A 22,420-nucleotide genomic window follows, 5' to 3' on the forward strand; every position below is an offset into this window, starting at 1 on the left:
TCAGGAATAAGTCAAGGATGACTAATCTCACAAATATTGAATATCATTCTGGACACACTAGCTAGTGTAACAAATTAAGAAAAGGAAATAATGGGTATATAAATTGGAAAGGAAGTAAATTCAATTAACAGATGGTGATATTGTCTATTTAGAAAATCCCATTTATCTACAGAAATGTGAAGCTAATGAATGAGTTTAGCAAAGTTACAGGATAAAAGCTCAATATACAAAATCAATTATATTTCTATATAATAGCATTGAACAATCAGAAATTAAAATTTAATAACCAGTATCATATAAAATAGCATTGAAACAAATATTTAGTAATAGATCTAACGACGTGTATGCAAGGCATGTATGCTAAAAACCACAAAACGCCAATGAAAGAAATTTTTTATAAATCTAAATAAATGGAGTGGTATGTCATGATTATGGATAAGAATTTAATGTCATTAAGATATCAATTTTCCCACAATTGACATCTAGAGCCCCCAAGATACATAAATACATGAAAACATGATTTATGCAGAGTTGGTGGTGCAGATGTAGGTATTAAATGATGCTGGGAAAATTTAAAACAGCTTTTAAAACATGTTGTATAGAAATTCTGATTGAATAGGTTTGGGGTGGGATCTAAAAATTTGCATTTTAATAAGATCCTAAGTAATGCTGATGATACTGCTCTGGGTATGACATTTTAAGTACCATTGATATAAAACTTTCATGAATCAGAAGAGAAGGTTATCTTTACAGTCTTGGAGTAGGGAAAGATTTCTTAACTAAGACTGAAATGTGAAACTATAAAGGAAAACAAGGTTGGTAATTCGACTGTGTGCAAACATAAAAACAAATCTGTTCATTAAGGACACATTAGAGTAAAAACACAAGCAATAATCTGTGAAAATATTTGTATCACATATGACTACTGATTATTATTCAGAAGATAACAAGAATTCCTACATATCAATAAGAAAAAAGTCTATCTACCTACTAGAAAAATACAAAGAAAACATGAATAGACATTTTACATAAAAGAGAATATACCTGGCCTATGAATATACAAAATATGCTCAACCTCATTAATAATCAATGTAATGCAAATTATCACAGTTAGATAAAATTTCTGCTCCCCAGATTGGCAAAAATGTGAAAGTCTGACAATATCAAGTGTTAGCAAGATCATGAAGCAATGCAAATTTTCATGCCCTGCTGGTGGAAGAATAAATTTCCATCAAATTAGACTTTGATATTATCTAGTAAAATTGAATTTGTACATTACCTAACAACACTCCTAGACATTTCTCTCAACATGCACTACCAAAAGACACAAACACGAAAGCCCATGACAGCAATGTTCATGACAACAAAAAGAATAAAACCCTGAGTCCATCAGCAGTTTACAGGAAAAATATATTCTGTCACACTCACACTATGGACTATTAGTATAACATTTTAATTAACCACAGTAGAGGGGGATAAACGGCAGAATTTCTAGAATCTCCCACCTGACCTTAGTCCATTTACATATCAATAGGTGTTTACTGCTGCAGCCTTCGGCAGCCTCCAGAGCTAGGAGTGGAGAGAAAAAGGCCATTCTTTCTTCTCTTCTGTTTCTGGTACATAATTGGTCTGGCATCTGCCAGTCACCAAGGACCTGCCAATTGAGTTCCTCCTGAAAGGGGTAGGCAGGAGGTAGAGAGAGGGCAGTTGCTGTAGAGCAGGAGCCACGGCTGGAGGAGACGGACAGTGCCAAGCCAGCCTAGCAAATGTGAGGAATAAAAGCTTTTCTCCCAACCTACTCTTTCCCTTGACTTATTTTGGTTTCACCAGTTCATTGAGGGACTCTTTCTGGGCTGGGAACACCCTTCCCCCACTGGAGCTACACATAGATACAGACATCAATATGCATAAATCTCCAAAATATAATTTTGAGCAAAAGAAACAAGTGGCAAAGATATATAACATTATATTTACATTAAGTCCTAAGCCAAAACAAAGCAAACAATATGTTGCTTAGAATTGCTATGTAGGTATTAAAATATTAATGAAAACCAAGAGAACTATCAACACAAAATTTAGAATTGTGGTTACTTCTGCAGTAGAGGAAACATGATGTGATTGAGAATAAATATAAAGGGATACCAAATTTTTAGTATTCTTGTTTCTTAAACTTAGTTTAGGAAACTTGAGTGTTCTTTAAATATTATCATCCTTTAAAACACAGTGTATTTTATGTACTCTTTTTGTATCTATGACATCGTATAGTAAAAAAAAATACCATGACAGTCTCCTTTGTTGTCCAATTCAAATGATAATTTCTGTCATGCTTTCTAGGCCCTTAATACTATGGTCCTTCCCTACCAAATCATTTCCTCTGTTCCCTGCTGTGTATTCCACTTTCCATGTGCTTTCCTGTGGTATTTTCCTTAACTTAAGTGTTTTTCTAGCTCATTTCTGCCTGTCTAAACCAAACCCGTTCTTAAAGGCTGACTTCATGCCCACTGCCTTCATGAAAAGTTCCACCAGTATCCAGGCCCATGTTTACTTCATCCTTCTCTGCATCCCTTTTGCTTTTTAAAATTAGTGGGTCTGCACCATACAATGTAGCACTTCCTTGGTCGTTAATTGTTTCATGTGTTTTAACAGTTGTCTTATCTGTGCTGTGCTTCTTTTGTGTCTTCTTAGGACCTAACACAGTTATGGGCTCATCAAACATGTTCATAAACACTTGTTGATTACTGAAATTGGTTAAAAATCTGTATAATATACAATTTATTGAAAGCTCTACAGATTTAATGCATTTCAAGACTATACAGTGAAGTAAACACAAAAAAGTAGCCAAGTAGACACTTTGCTGTAATACACAAGGACTTTTCACCTTTGACACAGCCTTTATAGGCAAATGGACATGCATAAATTCCCTCAAAATAATATGTTTAATTGAATCAACTGTATATATTATTTGCTGAAATTAAAATCACTGAATGAGTGGGCTCCACATTACTGAACTTTTGAGTGACTGCATAGGATAAAATTAAAGTAATAACTGACATCTTACCTCCTGCAAGTATTCAGATTTGCCCTCAAAACCCATTTCCCAAAACTGCCACTCTCCTTAAACTAAAATATTACTTAGATGCATGCATAAGCAGATTTCATACTATAAAATGATAGTTCTTGCACAGAGGCATTACTGCAATTACTGTTTCTTATAGCTTCAAAACCACCAAATTGAAGCAAAATTATTCCACAGACAAAATAAAACATATCTTTTGTCTGTCCTTGAACTCTTCATCTGGTCCGATTGTAAACTTTTGTGATGAGCTTTCACACAGTAGCACGTATTCTCTTGAAGTCTTTCTGAAACCTGCAGAGCTCAATCTCTTTGAATTTGGACATAAAAATTCTGGTTTGCTAGGCACTAGAACAATTCTATTGTTGTTCCCAGGCTTGCTTTCTCTAGGAGATCTCTTGGTAGATGTAAAGAAAACTGATCAAATATTTGGCTCATAAATAATATTTGGAAACACCACATGATACAGCATCAGTTGCTTTGTGTTTGTGATGAAAAGAAATGAAAGGGAATTTCAGACAAACTTCCCTTCATCAGGGTTCCAACATTTCATTCTGTGGCTGTGGCTTGTCCAACTGTTTTATCTTTGTTGTATCAGCATTGCTCCTTCACCAAAGGACTCACATAACAGAATAACATGCTTTAATCAAAAATGGAGCCTAGAAACCAAGTCCACCAACAAAAGCAGTGGCCCATATCTGGATGCCAAATCTGAAACTGCTAGTTATGAATTTATTGCTCAATGAAAGAATATCTAGAGAGCACACCTTGATAGCATTGACCAACAAAGATAGTGTGGAAATTTGGGGAGGGAGTTAAATATGGTTGTTTCCATTCTTTTCACTCCTTTTAAGATAATGCTCTGTTGTTCTTATAGCCTTATCCATTCTTATATAGCAAAGGCATTTTTACTATATTAAATGAAATTCTTATAAAACTTTGTGTTCCTAATGGTTTTTCATATTGCCTGCATGCAAACATAATGCTCACAATTCAGAAAGTCTTGCCCCTATTTTGTTTCATTTTATGTTACAAATGATAATTGATATCATATCTTTTGAATACTGTAAGTTTATTCTTACTGCTTTCTAGAACACAGGGAGGATTTGTATGGAAATAATAAAAAGGTAAAGCATATTTTGGGTGGTGTCACTGTGCAATTGAACATTAAATAAACACTCTATTATGAAGTAAGCTACGTAAGGCATGGAATTTTTTCTAGAGAAAGTAGTTTAAGCTCAAAAAGTTGTTTTCAAGATTCTAGGAATTTACCCAAAGAAAACAAGATCCCTGATTCAAGAAGACATATGTACCCCTATGTTTATCACAGAACTATTTACAATAGCCAAGAAATGGTAGCAACCTAAGTGTCCATCAGTAGATGAATGGATAAAGAAGAGGTGGTACATACACACAATGGAATTCAGCCAAAAAAAAAGAAATCCTGCCATTTACAACAATATGGATGGATCTAGAGGGTATTATGCTCAGCCAAACAAGTCAGGCAAAGAAAAACAAGTACCAAATGATTTAACTCATTTGTGGAGTATAAAAGCAAAGCAAAACAGAAGGAACAAAATAATAGTAAACTCATAGACACCGAGAAGGACCTAGTGATTACCAAAGGGGACAGGTTGGGAGAGTGGTTGGGGAGGGAGAAGGGGATTAAGAGAAACTATAATTCACAATCACAATATAGATATGTCATGGGGATGGTAGTACAGCACAGAGAATACAATTAATGACTCTATAATATCTTACTATGTTGAGAGACAGTGACCACAATGGAAGGGGTGAGGACTTGATAATATGGATGAATGTTGAACCACTGTGTTGCATATTTGAAACTGTCATAAGATTGTATATCAATGATACTTTAATTAAAGAAAAATTCTTCTCCCACATACTGTGAGATATTGCCAGTAAATTAAATATTTGTTAATCAGAAAAATGAGCCAAGGAGTCTCAGGTACAGTGGTCTAAATAATTTTTTGGCTTATCATCAGCATCAACACAACAGTTGGGTGAATTCAAATTTTATGTAATTGTGTGTTTCAGATTTGCTTTCACTTTGAACCTTTTCTACCTTCCCTTATATTCTGGAACAATAGCTCCTTCCTACCTCACAGAAATAAAGTGAAAGAGATTCAATGCAATTAAGAAATGTTCTATATAACAATAGGCCATTTAAAAAGTGCCCATGGAGATGTTTAGAATAAGATGAAAAGCTATTGTACCTGGCACTTTATTTCTTTCAGATCTTAGTATGTGTGTTTGGGCTGAGAGGGTGTGATGGAAGTGGAAAATGAAGAGTGAGACAGGAGGGCGTGAGTGCTGGATGTGATACAAGGGTAATGGTAAAATTTCACTGCTAGTTTTACCAAAATATTTTCATAGTAAAATATGCCCTCTCAGGAAGCACTGACAGATGGAGTAAAGGAAAACAATCTACCATACCTGAGAATCTTGCATAGTGCCAGCTGGACCCATTTAAAGGTTGTGAAGAAATGTCAGTCATTATTATGGGAAGTCCTCTGAGAGCAGGAAGCAGAAGATAGGTTTGCAAATGCCTCCCCTGCAGGGGCTCTGGTAATGTACAGTAATCTAAACCTATGACCATCACTCATTAACTCTGGTGCTACTGGATCATTTTGTTTAATGCAACTCCAACTAATACTGATGATCCACTGATTGTATTTCATGAACCTACTCAATTCATTTGGAAATACAAGGGGTGGATGTTTGCTAGAGGCATTATAAAATACTTCTCTCCTGAGGATTAATGTGTTACTATTTGTAATGCACACTAAAGATGAAAATTGCTGTATAAATAATAGCCATTATCCTGTGGTACATATAGCAGCAGCTACTCCATTAGGAAAGGTAAAAAAAGGGACAGCAATAGATGACCATGATAAAAAGTCAGATTCAAATTTCTACACCAGCTATGCCCTCCATTCTACTATGCATGAGGAAAGGGAGTTGCCATCAGCGTACCTAAGTTCGAAAAATCATATCTGAAGAGAAGGAAGACTTCATAATTAGCAGAAAGCCAAATACCTCTGCAGCCCTACTATGCTTACAGTGTTGCATACAGTTTGATATTGTAGTCTTAGCCTTGGTGCCCAGCCAGAAGATTGGTATAGTAATGCTTTGCTCAGTTGCTGATGCTAGCCCAGTGCTGTGGTGAATGGGAAAGGCCCTTGTCATGGTCACTGCCTCCCCTGTGTCTTTGGCATGACCACTGCTGCAACTGGGTAAAGTTACAGATGATAAGACTGAACTCAAATTTAAGTGACAGTTCACTTGTAATTAAAGTGCAAAGGAATAAGAAGCCTAGATAGAAATGTCTGTCATCTGAAAAGGCACACCGAGCTGTGTTTAATTCCATGACGGAACCACTAGAAGTCTCACAGAAGCAACTTTGTGTTTAAGAATTTTCCTTTTTTACTGAGGTATAATTGACATAGAATATTAGTTTCAGGTGTATAACATAATTATTGGACATTTGCATACATTGTGAAATGACCACCACAATAAGTCTAGTTCCTATCTGTTCACCACACACATACATACATACACATACACACTATATATACACATACATATATAAATATCACATCTTTATTCATTCATCCATGGATGACCAGTTAGGTTGTTTCCATATCTTGGCTCTTGTAAATGATGCTGCAATGAACATGGTGTTTGATATACCTTTTTGAATCTGTGTTTTCATTTTCATCGTATAGGTACCCAGTAGTGGAATTGCTGGATCATATCATATGCTAGTTCTATTTTTACTTTTTTGAGGAATATCCATACTGTTTTCCATAATAGCTATGCCAGTTTACATTCCCACCAATAATTCATGAGGGTCCCTTTTTCCTCCACAATCAACACTTATTATTTCTTGCCTTTTTGATAATAACCATTCTGAAAGGTATAAGGTGATATCTCACTGTGGTTTTGATTTGCATTCCCCTGATGATTAGGATGTTAAGCATCTTTCCATGTGCTGATTAGTCATCTATATGTCTTCTTTGGAAAAATGTCCACTCAGATCATCTGCCCATTCTTGAATCACACTGTTTTCTTAAATTTTTGAGTTGTTTGAATTCTTCATATATTTTGGAAGTCCTAGCCAGAGCAATTAGTCAAGGAAAATAAATAAAAAGCATACACATTGGCAAAGAAGAAATAAAGCTGCCCCTATTTTCAGATGATACGATGTTAACTATGAAATACCTTAAAGATGCCACCAAAACACAATTAGAACTAATAAATGAATTCAGTAAAGTTGAAAGATACAAAATATACAAGTCTGTTGAATTTCTATACCTAAATAATAAGCTATTGGAAAGAGAAATGAAGAAAACAATCCCATTTATAATTACATTAAAAAGAATAAAATACCTAGGAATAAACTTGCCCAAAGAAGTGAAAGTCATGTATATTGAAAACTATAAGACATTGATGGAAGAAATTAAAGAAGGTAGAAATAAATAGAAGATATTCCATGCTCATGGATGGGAAGAATTGATACTGTTAAAATGTCTATACTACCCAAAGCAATTACAGAGTCAATGCAATCACTGTCAAAAAATCCCAATCACATTTTTCTAAACTAGAATAAATAATTCTAAAAATCACATGGAACCACAAAAGACTATGAGTGGCTAAAACAGTTTGGAGAAAAAAGAACAAAAGTGGAGGTATCCTGCTTCCTGATTTCTATCTATATTACAAAGCTATAGTAATCAAAACAGTATGGTACTGGCCTAAAAACAGACACATGGATTAATGGAACAGAATAGAGAGCCCAGAAATAAATCCATGCATATAAGGTCAATTAATTTATGACAAAGGAGGCAAAAATATACAATGGGGAAAGGACAATCTCCTTAATGAATGGTGTCAGGAAAACTAAACAGCTACATGCAAAAAAATGAAACTGGCCCACTGTCTCACACCAAACAGAAAAATTTACTCAAAATGGATTAAAGTCTTCAAACCATAAAACTCCTGGAAGGAATTGGGGATCAGCAAAGGTGAGGCTTAGAACCTCACCCCCCTGTTTTGAGAGAAATCTTCTGCATCCGTGGATGTATTATTGCCCTTGCCTAGCTTGGATTAATGTATAGTCTACAGGCACACACCTGATCATCTACATTTGCTCTCTTACAACACTAAACTATGTTTTCTACCTTTATCTTGCATCTACCTACCACTTCAGCATTTTATTTAAAAAAATAATAATAATATTGATAAAGGGAGAAATGTGGGATTCACATATAAATCAAGTATAAAAATCAAACGAATATTCATATTTGACCTGATTGTTTATAGTTCATAATGAGTGATCAAAACCGAAAGTTTTTGTGATGACTGCCCTTGTACTGTTCACCATGTAAGAACTTATTCACTATGCAAGAATTGGGTCACCATGTAAGAACTTGTTCGTTATGCTTCAGAAGATTGGAGACTGACGAGAATTAGGCTGGGGGTGGATTAATGATTGTGCATTGAGCATTGAGTCCCCTATACAGAATTTTATTGTTGTTAACAACCATTTGATCAAGAAATATGAGAGATGCCCTCTCAAAAAAAAAAAAAGATCACATTTTGCATGATTCCATTTATACAAAATGTCCAGAATAGGCAAATGATGAAAATGTCTGGAGTTAGACAGTGGTGAAGGTTGCACAACATTCTAAAAACCACCGAATTGTACACTTTAAAAGGGTGAATTTTATGGCATGCAATTATATCTGTCTTGAGTAATAAAGCTGTCTTTAAAAATCCAAAAAAAAACCCAAAAACATAGTGATTCAAAAATTAAATGCATTACTAAGTGCTCACTCTGATAAACTGTCATACAAAGATACAACACTATTATTGACTCTATTCCCTATCCTGTACGTTTATCCTTGTGATTAGTTTATTTTTGTTTTTTATTGCTGAATTGTATGAGTTCTTTATGTATTTTTGATATTAACCCCTTATCAAATAACATGATTTACAAATAAATTAAAAAAAACTCCTGGAAGGAAACATAGTTGGTAAGCTCCTTGACATCAGCCTTAGAAATGATGTTTTTGGAAAGGACTCCAAAAACAAGGGCAACAAAAGCAAAAAAATAAATGGGACTACCTCAAAGTAAAAAGCTTTTGTATAGTGAAGGAAATTAAAAAAATGAAACTACTGAACAGGAGAAGACATTTGCAGATCAAAACTAAAAAGCTATTTAATGCTAAGTAGCACTTAGGATTTGAGCTTCAAATCTCGGGGAGGATCTAAACTGGAACACATTTCTAAAGCAGTTGTTCCCAGATTTTCAGATTTCATGATACTTTAGAATGTTGGCACATATTTACCATCTACCACTATAATCATTTAAAAAAGTAAAGAACATTTAAAAATATAACCAGAAAGACCTAAACACAGAATGAATGGACTGTCATAAGAAAGGGCACTTACCAAACTTAGAACCACAAGTATGTATTTTATGTATATTAGACAAGTTACCTATCCTGACAATTCCTTTGGGTTCTCTATCTCTTATAAGAGATAATACCATTCCTTGTGGGAAATAAAGGAATTAATGTATAAAGTTTTAGAACAGATTGTGGCACCATATATTCAAGACAATAATTTAACTCTCTCTTTCTGTTTGTATGATAAATTCCCTATTAATATATTTTTAAAAATTTACTACCATAGATTGGTGATAACCTTGATTTGGACCAGCTATCCTCAGTTCTGCATTTGGGAGCATTGGTATAGAAGACCCACAGTGACCTATGATACCAGATGATTTTACTAGGTAACTAGACCAGTTTGCAATAATTACAGGCCCCCAAAGGAGAAGAAAATGCTTCATCCTAATGAGCATTGATTAAAAATGTTTACATATAAAAAAGTCTCCAGTGTCACAGCACATACATTTTATTACTTGGATACGTGTATAAAGATATAGATGATAATACTATCTAACATTAATTAAACACTTACAGAATTCATCCTTGTTTCTTCTCTTTCCATCATCTTTAATATTCAATCCCTTAGCAAATTCTGCCAAATCTAATTCCAGACATAATCTAAATCTATCAGCTCTTCAATCTACACTGCTACTACCCTAGGCCAAACGACCCTCATTTCTTAAATGCCTGGCAAACTTCCATCCTAACTGGACTTTCTGCTTACACTCTTAGTAATACACAATCCATTCTCTACACAACAATCAGTGATCTTTAAAGAAAAATGCAAGCCTTCTAATGGCTTCCAATTGCACTTATAATAAACTCCAAAATCTTCCCATAGCATAAAATGGTCCAGCCCCTACTTGACCACGTCTTATACTTCTCTCCCTCATGTTTACAATGTGCTAACAACATCGACTCTTGACTACTATAACCTTGTTTTTTCTCAGGGTCTTTACCTTGCTGACAGTTAAGTAAATTCTCAAAGGCAGTGGAGATAATAAATATTAATGTTGGGATTTACATGCGTAATTTAACTTTATTTGACTCCAGAGCACATTTTCTTAATCTTATGCTCTACTTCTCCTTATCTAACTTGGGAAATCCTTATCAAGTTTTCAGATTTAAGAATTATAAAAAATAAGCAAATATATTGGAGTACTGAATTATAATCCCAAACATTCATTACTACAGATTGGAATAATGACCCAAAAGTAATAAAATGAAACATAATAGCAGTAAGTTTGAAGTCTTGGTCTTAATGTTTGAAGAATCAGTTGAGAAAGAATGGATAAAAGGAAGCTTGGATTTAAACAGCATTTGTGACTAAAAGACCTGGGAGTTTTATTTGGTTTTAAGTTCATTGTGAGCTAGCATGATGATGTGACTGCCACAAGCAAACAGAAAACAAGCTGCTACAAATAGGCTGCATTAATATCAGTCTAGTCTCCAAGTACAACCACCTTGGACTTTTCACTGTTCAGAGTAAAACAGTCAATTATGGAGTTCAAATTTTAAGAGAGAAACAGGTAAACTAGACCTTGATCAATGGAATGTGACCGAGAACATGAAGGGTATGAAGTGAAAGCAAAATAAGTAAGTGAGAACTAGGTGTACATAACATAGATTGGAAAATAAATAAGTTATAAGCTTTAAGGGACCACCACTTAGGGGTGGATTATTCATTTTTCTTTCATAATGAAGAACTATGGCCAGTGAATAGGAGTTAAGAGGAGCTAGATTGCATATCAATGGATGGAACAACTTTCTAACACTTTATGTTAACAAAGGACCCCGTTGACTCACAAAGGATGAGATTCTCTCTCCTGAAATTTTCAAATAGAGGCAAGAAAACACTTAACAGGAATTCTATAGATGCGTTTCTACTGTGGAAGTGGTGTTAGACTAGATGAGCAATTCCCAAACCTCAGTCCAGTAACTGATGCCAGGCTGCAAAAAAAAAAAAAAAAAGACAACAAAACACAGATGTCTGGGCAACACCTAATATACCTGTCAAGGGAATACAGTGATATGTGTTTTCCAAAAAGATCCATAGGACACAATGGAACCCTGGGAAGATTTTCAGATAAAGAGTTCCCATGTCCTAAGCATCTTTGTATCTGCTAGACTGCTGAAATTTCATTCACACTTAAACTGCTGGATTGTGACCTCCTTTATAAGGGCTGCATTGTTGCATCTTGTATAATGTCTAACACATAGTAGGCACTCAATAAGTGTTTGTTAAATATATTAAATATTTGTGAATAGATGAATCAAAATTCTTAGGTACATTTGTAGAGAGCAAATAAATCTTCCAGATATCCCTAACAAGAAGCAAACGAAATATATACAAAAATTCAGGCTTTAAAAATGCAAAATGATGCTAAAATGTTCATGATTTTTTTACTCTTTAACCATAGATTTCTCAAAATTGAGGGCAATGTTAACCTAATTCTTTGTAAGAGTAGGAAATGAAAGTAATGGGAGGTCTATTAGTTTCCTGTCACTGCAGCAACAAATTTACCACAAACTTGATGCTTTAAACAAAAGCAATTTATTTTTTCACATGTATAGAGGCCAGAAGTCAGAAATCAGAGTGTCACCAGGGCTTTGCTTCCTCTGAAGGCTATAATGGATAATCTTTCCTTGCTTTTTCTAGCTTCTGCTGGCTCTGGGTAGTCCTTGGTTTATGGCAATATAACTCCAATCTCTACCTCCATTTTCATGTGGACTTCTCCCCTATGTCTCTGAGTCTCAAATTTTTCTTTCCTTTCTCTTATAAGGACACCAGTCTCTGGACTTAGTACCCATCCTGGATGAACTCATCTTGACATCCTTAACTTAAGTAAATCTGCAAGGACCCTAGTTCCAAATAAGGTCACATGTACAAGTACAGGGGCCTAGGATATGAACACACCTTTTGGGGGAAATTCAACTCAGCAGAGAAGGACACATTCATATAACCTCTAGTAATAATAGTCAACATTTTGTGAGTGCGTACTGTGGGCAAGGCATTTTTCATAGCACTTTAAATGCATTAACTCATTTAATTTGCACAATGGCTAGATGAAATGGAAACTGAAGCACAGAGGGGTATTTTACTCTTCTAGGTTCACAGAGTGGTAAGTGATAGAGCTAGGATTCACAGTCATTCTGGCTCCAGAGATCATGACCTTATAATTGCTCTACTATGCTCTTTCTAGTTATTGTTAATGCTATAATAATGGTAGTAATAAACACAGCTGTCTTTATTGAAAGCTATGTACCAGACATTGAGCTTAGTGATTTACGTGGATTAAGTCACCTCTCACACCAAACTTGTAAGACAATTACTCTTATGATTCCCATTTTATAATAAAAAAAACACTGAAGCCCAGAAAGTTTAAGTTTCCAGTGTTATACATATAGGAAGTGGTGGATTCAAAATACTGTGACCTGACTCTTGAGATGATGTGCTTAACAACTGTATGACTCTGACTCTAGGGTTGAAACTTTCATTTATTTGTTATTCATCTCTCTCTTCCATATACCTGTTCATAGTATATGCTCAATGAAATTTTGCTGAGGGAATGAATGAATTAGACTAATAATGCTACAATAATCACATTTTGTCCAGAGTCTCAACCTGTTTGTCTATTCTTACCTTTTAGTTTGTCAATCTCCCTGTGTCTATTCTTTCATGCCCATATGTCAGTATTGACAAGTACACCATTCTTCAAGGACTTCTGTAATGCAAACAGATGGATCTATGGAAGGGAGGTTCTTAAAGAGATTTGTGTGCAGGGGGACATGCTCCACACAAGCATTCCTTCCAAAGCAATCCAATTCACATGAAAGGTTTATCAAACAATTTCTGCAAGCAAACTGGAAGCCACACCAAATACGCTGAAAATATTCCACAAGAATAGCCCATATGCCAAGTCAAACGTATGTCATCATCTTCCCTACTATGGTCGTTTGAATTGTCAAGTCAATGATTTTTTAAAAATCCTCCAAAGGAGGCCTAAGGAGGAAATTAAAGGAATATGCTATCTACCAGCCTTGCTTTACCTTATCTCTTTGAAACTAATAATTAGTGTAAAGATCTAACTTTAAATGCAGATATTATTTAAAAAATATTAATAAGAGATTGCAGGTCAAATTTAAATTTGCAACAGTATCCTCAGTCCCAAAGGTAGACTCTGTAAATAACAGCAGCAATGCCAGGCATATTACACAACTCCAGAGGGTCGATATTCACATTTCAGTCTATGTGAATGGCATCCCCCGAGTTGTAAAGTGCACAACCTGCAGGGCAGTATCTGGAGACCCTGGTCAGCAGAATTGATTTAGGGTAACAAGGAACCAATGCAAAAAAGCAATTGATTACAAATATCAGTGATATTTCAAGTTTTAGCAAAGTCAGAGAGACTGCTATACTTGGAGCTTGTTAAACTTGAGTACTAGTCTGACCTGGCTTTGATGAGCTGAGAGAATTCTAGTGAAGGGTAAAGCTCACAAATTTGGAGTTTTATCTGAACCTTTTCTCAGCTCTTCAAACTACCAGGTGCTAGATACCTCACGGGAACTAGCTTTCTTGTGAGATTCCGTTGTAATTCCATTAAAGGTTGTTAAGAAGGGAGAAAAAAATATCTTAAGAGACCAACTGAAGGCACTCTAATACTTCTAATAACAGCAGGAAACCTGGCTATGCATAAAGACCTAGGAGATCAAAGCCAGCTCTGCAAACAAGGAGGTGCCCATGCTCATCTTGGGCTTTTAGTGGCTGGGCACTTCTTGCCTCTCTGTGTCCCCCCATTGGGAACAACTGCTATATACCTCACCCAATTTGAGTTATTCTGTGCCCCACTCCTAGATTTTCTGTTATATTTGACTATTGCTTCCATCTGGAACTCTTTTCCAGTGGCTTATCAGCATTTAGTTTGAATCTAAGAATTCCTTTGTCTTGGTTTTGGTTTGAATATCCAGTGTGCCATAAACGGTGAAGTGAGGAACAGATTTTAAAAACTGCTACACTTCATTGAATACTACTGTGTGCCCGAGATAGACTGAAATGACTTTGTCCACTGACTCAGTGCTGGGAATGAAACCCAGGAAGGACTGTTCGATACCAGAGTTCATGCTATTAACAACTAATCTAATCTGTACCACCTTTTTACAAATAGGCTTAAAAAATTATTAGGCCCATTAACATGCCCTCATTTACACTGGCCACACCCAAAATATGTACAGTGGCTTTCCCATCTCCTTCATTTATTTCACTTCTATTATTAGATGAAGAGGACACGAACTGTGACAAATTGCCCAGGAGTTTTTCTAGGTATACATTCCCATGAAATAACAACAAAAACCAGAAGAAACCAGAAACGTTAAGTTGCTCTTAAGCCTATTGCTGTCTTTTGATTAATCCCTACCTCCCAAACCCTAATTTCTGTACATATTTTATGGTGTGGAAAAAGTGAGAGGCTTATTTTTATGACTTCATTATCATCTTTAATCATCTTTACAAAAAGAAAATTTACAAAAACTTTTGAAATGAAGTAAGAGTCAGAGAGTCATTGCTATTTGCATTTTACAGAAAAAGAAACAGATATAGTGAGGCAAAATTCCCTCATTCATTTTGGAGAAGCATCAAAGCATCAAAGAGCCTTTTGGGCTGAAAATGACCATAAAAAGGCTGCATCTCCTGAATAGATTCTTAAAGTTACCACAGGTTCTGGCATCCAACTTTATTCCAAGGTTCTCATAATGTGGGCTAAGGAGACTAAGGAAAACATTGTGGTTGCATCTGATTCTGAATTTTGCAAATAACATACAGCTTCAGCACCACCAAACCTTAGAATCACCAACAATAGATAAAATGACATTAAAATATTTGGAATACTATGATTACTGTGGTTCACTAGTTTTCCAGGGACTTGGGAGTTATGTGAAGGAGATTATGTCTTTCCTAAGTTATTTTTTCCTATCCCTGGACCATTCATCCATCCCCAAATTCCTATTTCTTCCCTGATATTAACAATGTGACAGTGATCCAGGAATACTGTGGTTTTTGGCTATACATAGATAAAGTCTTGGGAATTCATAAAACATATTAATATTTTATACATTTCCTTGGATAGAAACCTGTGGAGACAATAGACACACTTTGACTCATGTCCACTATTTATCTTTTTATAGTCATATTTATTCTTTGCAACAACTGTATAAATTAGCCAATACTAGCCCCATTTTAACAGACAAGAAAACTGAGTCTCAGAGATTTTGTAGAAGTTAGAAACTGAGTTAATGTTACTTTGACTTGGATTAAGGTCCAAATTCCATTATCTCCTAACATGTATATTAAATCCCCCCTACTGCCATTTAGACCTATGTTTTTTGTCCTATCCTTGGAGGGAAGTAAATGCAGGGCTTCTGATTATCAAGCTAATTTTTTCTCCTTTAATCCATATTCTTTCTTTCTTAACTTAATACTAACAAAAAAGTAGAAACTAAACTTTCTCATTCCACAGAAATCCCCCAGTGTGGTTTCCTGGGTTAAATTCAATACTGGGGCAAATGTTCAAGTGAGTTGATATTCCAGCCACTTTAAACTGATCTTCTGTATCCTTTCTCTCATATCCTTTTTCAGTGTCCTATTTCCTTTAAAGAAGTAAGGTGAAAAGAGAAGGCTGATGTTGCATTACAGAAAAACATAGAAGTCCATTTTATTTTTTTGCCATTGCATTCTTGTATTGAATAATCAGAAAGGAAAAAATAGTTTAGAGGCATCCTGCTCTCCAGTTTTCCACACTAATATCAGTGGAAAGTTTTTATTCATTAGGAAGGATTTGCCAAAATATTTTCAGTTCTTTGGCAGTATATAATTAAAAATGCCAAAGTTTTTGGTGATTAGTTTTTCCCTGCACACTACTAGGTTGCCCCACCCATAGCACAGCTATTCTGAATGTTCCTGTCAGTTTCTTTATTGACAGATTAACCTGGACCTTCTTTATACCCCTATCCCTCTTCTCCCCTCTCCCTCTTCCCTCTATGTCTCTCACCCTATCAAATCATTTGCAAAAGCCTTTAATTTAGTGTGCATTAAAGGCAAGGAAATTCTGCTGCTTTATGGCATCTAAACTTCAACTGGAATTTTTGCTTGAAGTACTATATTGCTGGGCTCTGTTGACATTTACCCTTACTTTGCCCCTAGGACATATGACATACATTCATGAATTTTAAGGAGTGTTCCTTCTCTTGATCCCTCAGCCAGGAAAACATGTTGCTATGTGGAGCTGTAACCGTTTCTTCGCCTGAAGAATTTATATGGCCAAAGACCTACTGTATATCCTATGAAATATTAGCAAGTAGAAGTCCAATTAGTCTCATAGAAGGAATAATAGAAAAAAAGATTTATTCTAATGTTGGCAGAAATCTTGGAGAAAATGGTTTATCTTTTGAGTTATTTCATTTATTACATTTTTAATAACAATTCTATGAATGTCTTATCTTTTAATTTTTTAGGTCTTATATTATAGTCTAAAAATTCCACATATGCTTACACATGGAGGACAGGCTGGTAACTGCAGGACTGTGATTTATGCTCTCTTTTGAGGCACAACTGGCTTTTTAAAGATGTTGGTTTCCCTTTTCAGCACAATTTGGCTGCCCATCAGTAAGTATATTATACTTTCTCCAGAAGCCTCCTTTTGATAACAGGGAAGGCACTACTAGACAGGCACATGGGAGCAAGGTGTGCTCATTTCTTAGAAACATTAGTTGCAAAGGTGTGACAAACAGATGTGATGTGAAAAATATGGAGGCTTAAAGGTTGATAGCAAGTTTAGGGATACTCCTTTAAACACTCACATCCCTAGAAAAAATGAGGATTGACCTTCTCAACCTTTTAAAAGAAAAATGTAAGTGATTCAGCCAGTGAAATTGAATTTTTCAGGAATAACAGAGGAATTACAATTTGGGACAAATAAGCTATGGTGAACCATAGACAAGTCTGGAGAACAAAGGTGGACAGCATCCTTTTATAGAGGAAAGGAAGAAGCTGACAGGGATTGTTTTGAACAAAAGTTTATTGGAGGAAAATGAGAGTTCAAAGTGGTGGTGGCTTCACATTGGCTGCAGAGGAGGGCAGCTTGCTGTTGCCAGGTCAAGAGGAAATCTTCCTTCTTCCTGGCAGGACTACGCAAGCTGCAGTGAGTGGTAGGTGCATGAGAATCTTCCCTTAATGGCTTCCTGACTTCATGAAGTTTTTTTACTTTTTGATTTAGATTTCCTTGATATATTTTCACATTCCCCTTTTTTGATTAACATCTTTCTTCAAAAGCATCACTGATCAAGAGTTGAGTCTTCTGTTCCTTATTATAATCTTTTTGTCCTTCTATACCAGGAAGGATCTTTCCTCGGTGTTATGTCCCACATCAGAGAGAAGTGCACAGACTGGAAACTGCTGAGGTCACATTCAAATAACAAGGGTAGGAAAACTCTTATGAATTTCCCATCTAACACCTATATTTTATCAGGGTTGTTTACACTGGAGATCATTTTGAAGCACTACGCCAGCATCACCCTATTGTCTACATCATTTCTACACAATTTGTAAAAATGATTATACAAAATAAGAAGAGGAGCTGAATAATGACTCTGGTTTCTATAATAGTCCTAAATCAGGAGGCCAGACCTGAAGGTAACCAGCTAAAACTATCAAAGGACCATAGATCAATAGGTGGAATTTATTGCAGCCAATGTGTTTGTTCCTTAATTTTATGTAATGGGGTTTCTACTTCTCTGGAGGAATTTATCCTTGTGCAATAGGTGATATTTGTTATCACATAGACACCTTCTTTTCAGCAAATAGGCAATCAAGAACTATGACATTGTCCAAAACTACTTTAGCCAACAGGTCAAGTGATTGTTGTTGGGCTGTTATTGCCCTACTAGTGGAATCAGCAAATTTTCCTTTTCAAAGAGAGATTTCTAATCATTCATGCATTGGCATGAACACCCAGAAAAGGAATAAATGCCCTTCCGATGAAGGCAGTCCAGAGTTATGCATTCCCAGAAGTTCCTGGAGCTCTTGGGAGTCCTGTTTAACTTTGCTATGAAGGTTTAATTGGGAAGACAAATGGAACGACCAATCAAAACCTACAGATTTATTGTGGATGTCCACAGGGACAGTTAGACATCCTAGTAAGCACTGGTCTCCAATCTGCCAGCTGTCTAAACATTCATCAGCATATTGAGAGGTCTGTTTGCCACAGACAAAGATAAGTAAAGGTGGTGCACATAAGATCCCTGCTAGGGGTTGATTATTAATAGCACTGTTAGTTAGGATTGTTTGATTTGCTTTTTCAAGCCAATGGTCAGTAGTGTTTGGGGAATAATTAGGGAGTAACAATCCTGTTCTAATGGATTTTATTCTTGAAGGCCATATAGAGGGGTTGTTTTTCCACAGCAAACAGACCTAACGTAGTAGTGAGAATACAGAACCATATAGATGAAATAGGTATGATTATTTGCACTGAGAGATAATGGGAGAAAGATCAAAGCAAGGTTTACAGGAAAACCTGGTTGTAGAAGTTTGACTAAGAAATATCTGTAGGAGTGTGGATATAGTTAGCAGTTGCATTGGAGATGAAAGAAAAGTTTGCTATGCGGAAGACTAAAGGGTCATGGCTGTCATGGACAGATTGAGCTTTCTGATGACAGATCCAGCATTCAGGAAGGTTTACACCTTTTGCAAAGGACTGGAAAATGCAAGCAAGTGCATTGCTTCTCCAGGATAGAGAAGGAGAAAACAAGGTGAGAAAAAGCAGAAAAGAGACCATACAGACATCATCCTGTCATCTTGGGAAAGATGTCTGCTTCAGCTGTCATCTGCTTCAATTGCTATGAGTTTTTAATTTGAGGTCACCAGTTGGTGTGCAGATCCAATCTGGGTTTGGGGCTTTGTTTAGATGAGACACATGTATCCAGAAGTCAACTCATTGGAATTTGGTAGCCCAAGGATTGGTCGGTAAACCTTGATAAGGGCCTTTCATGCGTAGTTGAATAGAGTCTTTCTGAAGATGTTTTTTCCAATAAATTAAATCCTCAATTTACAGATTGTGGTATTTGAGGTCTTTATCTTACAGGAGTGTGCTGTGAAATCTACTAAAGCAGCATTTTCAAGGGATGTAATCAGGCCTTTTCAAAAATGAAGTATATCTCCTTTTATTAAATGCAGTTCAAAAGCGGCAGAAGCTAGGTGCATGGGACACCCAATAATTATCTCAAAGTGTGATTATTTATGAATTTCAAAGGGGATGAACATGAGATTTAGAAGAACCAATAGCAATACTGTTGGCCAAGGTATTTAGAGGATTTCTACAAATTTTGCCAATTGAGTTTTAATGAAGCCATTTGTTCGTGTTATTAGTCCTGAAGACTGAGCATGATAAGCACATTGAAAATGCTATAGAACTAGCCAAATAGCAGAGACTTGACATAATATATGACCAGTAAAATGGGTACTGGTCGCTATGGAGCTCAAGAGGGGTTCCCCAGGTACAGAAGATTTTTTCCAATAGGAGTTTAGCTACTGAAGAAGCAGTAGCTCGTCTATATGGAAAGGTATCAAAACAGTGGGAAAATACACGAAGACATATATGTATCCATGAGATGGGAGTAGCCAAATAAAATCCATTTGCCAAAACTTAAATGGTCCATTGGGTGATTTAAAGCACCCAGAAGCAGTGTAGACAGGTTTCCCTGGATTATGTTTTTCAGGTGGAGCAAGAAAAGTAGGTACTTTTTGCAGACTTGCTAATATTTCCCCACCAGTATTGATTTATAAACATTATCATTTTATCATAGACCAATGATTTAATGCATGTACAATTATCAATAGTGGTCATTTCAAATTTCTGGTAATACTGAGTTTTTGCTTGGTCCAAATCATGCATGGGCTTATTTGGTTTCTAAGATTCAAGCCTGAATCTTACCTATTCTAATCAACTGGATTTTGGAAAGCCCTAGGAGTTTCTAAATGTAGTCATTTGGTGATTCCCTGAGCCTGATCATATAATAAGGCAGTGGGGGGTTCTCTGTCCTCAGGTTGTAATTCTGAAAACTTCTTGGGATCATTCCAGTTGACAGTTGTCATCCAGTGTTGGGCTTGGCCTTCACTGATAAGCATATGGACTATCTGATAAAAGTCAGAAAAGCTGAGTTGATGAGTTTAAGTGAACATATTAAATTCCTCACGAATCTCTGGGGATCTTCAATTACTTTGGGAAAATCTTTGATAGTGGCCCATAGTTCAGCTTTAGTCTGAGAAACATAAGAAATTAGGGGTTTAGAATTTGGATCTTCAGAGCATTTGATTTTAAAGGGGCAAGTTTTAGTAAGTTCGGGGAGGCAGAAATGGGAGAGGTTCAGAGGAAAATGGAAGTTCAATGAGGGGGATTAGAATGAAGAAATGGAGGGTATAGAAGAGTTGGGGACAGTGCAGAAGGGAAAGAGGAAGCTGGTACCAGGGACAAAGAGGACAGCGAAGTAGAAAAACAAGGCTTAGACACTTTTTGGTGTTCTTTCAATTGTCTGCCTTAGTTAGTTTAGCAATGGTATTTTGTAGAGAGGTGATTTTAGAATCTTGGATGTTTGGAAGCCTCCAGGTACCAATGAAATTAGGCATCCTAAAATCTGTTTTATTGTAGAGCTGTGGTCTTCTAATTTAATTCTGAAAAAAATAGTTTGGGAAGTTTGAAAGTTCCCAACAATAGCCATTGGAATTCTAAATTATCTTTCATTCAGTTGGTTCATTTAATGAAGAATTCACATGAGGAGGTACCATAGTTTTTTAACATTAAGCCAACTAGGGTTCCAGAAGGAGGACCCTCCTGAAAGAATTTGGGGAATTGGGATCCCATACTTCAAAACCAAAAATTCAGAGAGCAAATGAGTACTCACCAGAAGGACAATGCCTTCAATAAAACAGATCCTTAATAAAGTCAGAGGACTCAAATATGGGGAACTTGAAGCCAAGAGGAGACTTAGAAAACCAAAAGGAAGAAGATGAATCATGGAAGAAGAGAACACAAGGGGCTAAAGTGAGTACTGCACACAGTTCCAGGGGTCATTAGTTCCTCAGGGGTTCATCACCTTTGGTTCCCACTTGTGACACCATGAAATGTTAACCTTTTAATAGAAAAAAGGTAAATGATTCAGCCAGAAAAATTCAGGTTACTTGGGAATAACAGAGGAATTGCAATTTGGAATGAGCAAACTATGAAAAACCATAGGCAAGTCCAGAAAACAAAGGTAGAGCATGCCCTTTTATAGAGGAAAGGAGGAAGTTGGAAACAATTGTTTTGAACAAAAGTTTGTTGGAAGTAAAGGAAGTAAATGAGAGTTCAAAGTGGTGGTAGCGTCTCACTGGCTGTAAGAGAGGGCACTTCCTGTTACCAGGCCAAGAGAAAATCTTCCTTCTTTCTGTTTACAATACACCTACAATGAATGGTACATGTGTGAGAACCCTCCCTTCATGGCTTACTGACTCCAATTAATGACACTGTTTCTCAGCCTGCAGTTTACATGTCTCATGGTATCAAAGGTTTCATTTTTTTTCTGGTAAATTTGTCCAAGTGCTAAGTTGAGGAAGTTGATTTAAGAAAAAAAGAGAATAAGAGCTGACAGAAAGAGTCAAGCTTTGATGGGTTCTTCCTGGGTTACTCCACTCACTTTTTAGAAATGAAAGCTATGGCTATAATGTTACTCAGTATGGCCCAAGGTAGCAAGCTTTAATAGCCAGGATATAAGCTGCTGCTGCACCCTTGGTACAACTCTACACCCAGAGTGATCATTCATTAACTGAAGTAGAATATGTCACTTT

The sequence above is a fragment of the Manis javanica genome, chromosome X, assembly GCF_040802235.1.
Source record: "Manis javanica isolate MJ-LG chromosome X, MJ_LKY, whole genome shotgun sequence".
NCBI lineage: Eukaryota > Metazoa > Chordata > Mammalia > Pholidota > Manidae > Manis > Manis javanica.